Raw genomic sequence first — 5,520 nt, forward strand, 5'->3', positions numbered from 1 at the left:
GGTGTGGTGTAAAAAGTGGGCATAGTTAGAAAACATGGCTTATTGTAAAATTGTTTTTGCAATACTGGGAGTTCGGAGGCGTTTCTTTTGAAATAAGATAGGAGTGGGTGAGCCTCGTGTGACCTATTCTCAGCCTGGTCAGTACAACTTCCTCTCTACGGCATTTACGGCTGGAGGTACCCCAGGGCATTAAAGCTAGTTTAATGTGCCATAAAGTAGTTTATGACGTTTATCGTCGTAGGAGTAGTAGTTTTCACAATATTTACTAAAGTAAATTGATTTTATTTATATCTATATGTAAGATATGTACGTCTCATTGTTTCTGGGATAAAGATTTCCCACAATAAATTCACTAAATTGTTTGTAGATTCATGTTCAATGAGCTGCATTGTATGCATCAAGATCATTCATTTTATAGTAAAAGAGAAGGAGTTCTTGATATTTTGGCACTATGATTCAACTCATAAGCGATTAATGTTGGATTATTTCACACCAAATTTTGGTCAAACTTTAAAAAAAACTATATATAATTACTGGTCATAATTGGTGAGTTTGTCAATTATAGGTAGGGGGCTACAAAATAGAGGCTGTTTCATAATGTTAAAAAAAATTAATATTTCGTTCGGAGCTCAATTTGTTCGAGACTATCAGTAACACTAGAAAAAATATATCTCTAGACCCATGTATACCAACACTCAAAATAAAGGAAATTCAACTTACTATAAAGTAGTTTATGACACTTATCTTCGTATGGGTAGTAGTTTTTTAAATGTTTATTATGATTAAATGTTAATTTGTCCGAACAATTATAAATCAATTTATTTTATCAAATTTCATGAAAACTATTCCTACAAAAATAAATGAAATAAAATAAATAAATAATTTTATTCTGGGACATATTTCCCCTAAGAATAAATACATGGTTCATACATTAAGATTTTGATCTGGCAAGCATTTACAAGTTTTCAGATAGTAAAATGAAATTACATTGGGTTATTAGCTTAACTACTGTTTATAATGTTAATCAATATATGCCTATTTATTTGATTATGATGTGGAGGTTTCATTATACAATAAGCGGAGGAATAGGTGTTGTTTAAAGGAAAGAATGGATGAAGACTGGCGAATGGAGATGGGAAGAGAATTCCAGAAGGAGGTTGCACGTATGACGAAGGATTTGCCAAAGAAAGCGGTTCTATAGGAGGGCATATATAAATCAATCGGTTGGGATCTGGTGTTTAATGAGTGGATGGATGAACGAAGAGTGAGGAGATCTAGGATATAGGTAGGTTTTTGATTTTAAGAACTTAGAATAGGAAAGCACCAAGGAGGTATTGCCTTCGGGAGGTTGGATAGAGCCACTTTAACTCGGAATACCAGCGGGAGGCTTGAGAGTGCGTAGGGAACCCAAAGATAAATCTTACAAAGCAATTCATGAGTCTCTTCAGTCTCAACTCTAGTCCTGCAGATAGCCCTCCGTAGACCAAGGATCCCTAGTCGAAGTGGGGGATGACGAGAAAGGATACTAGGAGCTGACGGGTGTTCTGAGGAATGAAATTGTGGAATCTTAGGAATTGTTTGAGCACAGTTTTGGAATTGCATGTGATTTGGGAAATGTGATTATTTCAGGAGAGGTGTTGGTCTAAAGTGACACCAAAGTTTTTTATTGTACGATAGAAGTGAATCGGGTGGTTGTTAAGAAAGAGTAGAGACAGTAAGAGATGGAATGAAGGAGGGGCTTAAAACCTAAAACAATAACCTTGGTTCTTCAGCATTCAGCTTTAAATCATTGTTAAACGCTCATGCGTTAATGCTATCATTATCTTCTTGTATCTTTTGGATGGCCTCAAGCATCTCGGAGGGATGGAAGGACAGATAGATTTGGAGATCGTTTGCATATAAGTGGTATTGTGCGTGGTGAATGGAATCAGGAAGATCGTTGATATAAATGGAGAAAAGGGTTGGTGAAAGTGAGGAACCCTGAGGAACACCTTGTGACAGAAGCAGGGGAGAGGAAAGAGGTTTATTCGGAATGACGACTGTTTGGGAACGATGGGAAAGGAAGGAGAGGAACCACTTTAGGACACTATTTGACATGGAAAGGTTTTGAAGTTTATTAAGGAGAATCTTACGGCTAACTGTGTCAAAAGCCTTAGAAAAATCAAAAAGAACTAAAATTGTTATTTGATGGTTCTCTATAGCTGATTGGAGGTCTCAGGAAATTTTCAATAAAGCGGATTGTGTGAAATGTTAGGAGCGAAAACTGGATTGGAAAGGATTAAGGAGACCTTTTTGGTCGAGAAAATTATTTAGTTGGGAGTGGACTAATCTTTCTTGTGGCTTGACCAAATTGGATAGAATGGATATTGGCCTAAAGTCGGAAACTGCAGAAGGAGACGGAATTTTGTTCAATGGTCGGACGAGGACTTTCTTCCAGGCTTTGGGAAAAAGGGAATTTTGAAGGGAGTAGTTATAAATGTGCAGGAAGGCAGGTAGAATGGCAGGGAGACAAAGTTTGATAATCTTTACATGAACATTGTCCGGGCTGTAATCGTTAGTTCTGGACTTGAGGACTGCTGAGATTAAGTCATCTGGAGAAACATTCAAGAGATAAAAGTTATTGGGATCAAATGGGATTTTAGGGACGTAAAGAGATGAAAATTCGCATAAGGTTTTTGAAGGAGGAGGAGCAGCAAAGAAAGTATTAAGCTCGTCTGGATATATTGGGTAATATGGACAGGATTTAGGACTTATAGCGGAGAGGTTCTTAAGGATTTCCCATTTAGATTTAGGATCAGGTGGTTGAGATAGGATGTTGTGAAAGTACTGCTCCTTGGCGCGGCGTAAGGATGTTTGGGTAAGGTTTTGAAAGGACTTTTATTTTTTTTAAGTCATTTATTTATTGTTATTTACAACTATATAACATATATACAAAGAGTAAATTTGCTGTAGGTGAGATAGTGACATGGTGCAAAGATGTAGAGAATCTACCCATTGATAGAACTCCAATAAGATTTCTAGAGGAGAAGATCCCGAAGCCATCTTCTTTTCAAACGCCTAGGAGGATTATTAGGTAATGAAGGAGAAGCCAGGTTAGAGAAAAGTGGATTTGGGTGGTTGAGAAGTTTTCTCGGAGGTGGATTAGTACTCAGAAATTCTGATGCGTTTGAAGCGTCTTCTGGCATCATCTGACTTCTCATTAAATCTCTTGTTTATGAGATTCTATCTCTCTTATTCTAAGTATTTTTCATTACGTTCCATACAACATTTTTATGAAATGTTGCTTTTTAAGAAGATATGTCTCGAGAACTCATGAATGTAAATCGCTTCATTATGCCTTATATTTTAGCAAATTTACTCAACTTTAAACGACGCTCTCTTAGATTTCCCATTGTTATTTGAAGTTGTAAAGATATAGGGCTCCGAATAAAAGATTAGTTTTTTTTATCGCTTTGAAACAGCCACCATTTTTTATTCTCCCTACCTATACTTGGTAAACTCATCAATTTTGACTAGTAATTATACGTGGTTCTCAATTAAGTAATCGAAGATCGGGATGAAACAACTGCCTTTTTTCTCCTCTTGGGCTCTTGTACTGTTAGGTGTTGGGGTCTTGATTGTGTATAAAGATCACCCTACAAATCAAAAACTTGTCATGCGTACAGATTCATTGTCTGTCCTTCTTAGCTTAAGAAATATTTTTTCAACAAACCCACTGAACCAATACATATATTACTCATTACAGTCCGCCTACAGAAATGTTTTGTTTTTTTTCTTAATAATTTATTTATTGATATTTACAACTGTATACACATATATACAACAAGTAAATTTGCTGTAGGTGACATAGTAACATCATTTGGAGACATAAAATCATGTGGAGAGTCTACTCACTGATAGAACTCCAATAACATTTCTAGAGGAGAAGATCTCGAGGCCTTCTTCCAGAAATGATATTTCAGTTTTTTCGCCTGGGTCCCTGGACACTGCGAATTACGATTAGACATTCATTCAATTTTGAAGGATAACAAGCAAACCGAGGATAAACTTTTTGAATTTCTCAATCACTCAAAACTTTACCATAAAATTTAATCAAATTTTACCTCAAGTTCCCATTTTTCAATAGGCATTATACATTTTAATTCGGAAATTAAAGAAATATTGAATAATAAACACTTTAGAAATAAAGGCAATAATAACCCATAAGTGGTTGAGTCCTTCAAATAAATATTTAAAAAAATCTCTTATCTAAATATTTATCATAAACATCATTTCTAAATACTCTCGGGTGCAAAGATAACGGAATACCTAGCTCGTTTTGTCTTTTCCCCCCATTAATTATTCCTTAAGTACATATATAATATAATTACTTTAGTATTAAATATACACTATTTCGGTAAACATTTCAGTTTTTTATTCTTTTATGTTTAATGCAAAAGTTTCGTTATATAAATCCGATTTTTTACTTCCTTTTTTTTGCACTGCATTTTAAACATCAAAATTAGAAAAATTGTTGCTTTTAAAAAGAGGCCGTTTTATTCTGAAGATAATGATTATCATATCTCAAAAATTTGGAAGATTCTGCGTTATTAAATTAAACTGTACAGAGTTGTAAATTATTTGCCTATATAACAAGAATCAATAAGAACCAGCCCCAGTCAACAATAAATGATAACCTAAGGAAATGAGTAACCTCCCTTATTCGTAACTCAAGAATCCGAGAACAGAGGGGAAAAGCGTTCCAGGTACTTACAAAATCCCCAACTGTTGGGGCGATACAACGATAAAGTTCCGGATTACCTCTTGGTTTTTTTCCGGTAGGAGGGGTTTGCTATCGTGTGGAGGGAAGAAGGAGCGTGGAGGTCCATGGGGTTCATCCCCTACAGGCAAACTCATCTTATATTCACTTTGTTTTAATTACGCATGCGTATACGTAAACGTTTTTATTGGTACGTTAAAAGCGTTACCTATATTAAGAAAACGGCTCGTCTGAATGAGCCCGAATTTGGAAGGAAGATGCGAATTAGTGGTGTCGTGGTTTAGTACAAATTGTATCTAATCCCATCCACTACTGTTGCTTCACTACGCCCGAAAAGTTAATTAATTACTATTTCTTGAACAACGGTTATGCAAGGAGGGGATTTAGGTTCATCGAGCACAGTATTTTTTAACAAAGTACTAAACCACTGATCCATAATGGTTTTTTTTTCATTTCTGTACTATAATTTAAGAAAAAACAAGTTTTGGTAAAAACAACAGTGAATAACTTCTAAATTAACCGTTCTGGCTAATTCTACATACACAACTTTGCCTATCCAGCATTATGATAATCAAGCTATCCATTATTTTTTATCCTTGAGAATTCACGTATCTTGGTAGTTATATGGATTCAAACGTGACCTCAATTCAAATTTAAATTCCGACTCCCTCAAGGTAGTATCCTTAGTCCCATCCTCTACACCGTCTGTACAGCTGACATTCCAACCAATCCTAACACTATCCTCACCACGTATGCCGATG

This window comes from Halyomorpha halys, unplaced genomic scaffold, assembly GCF_000696795.3.
Source record: "Halyomorpha halys isolate HHAL.00 unplaced genomic scaffold, Hhal_1.1 Scaffold1851.1, whole genome shotgun sequence".
In the NCBI taxonomy this organism is placed as follows: domain Eukaryota; kingdom Metazoa; phylum Arthropoda; class Insecta; order Hemiptera; family Pentatomidae; genus Halyomorpha; species Halyomorpha halys.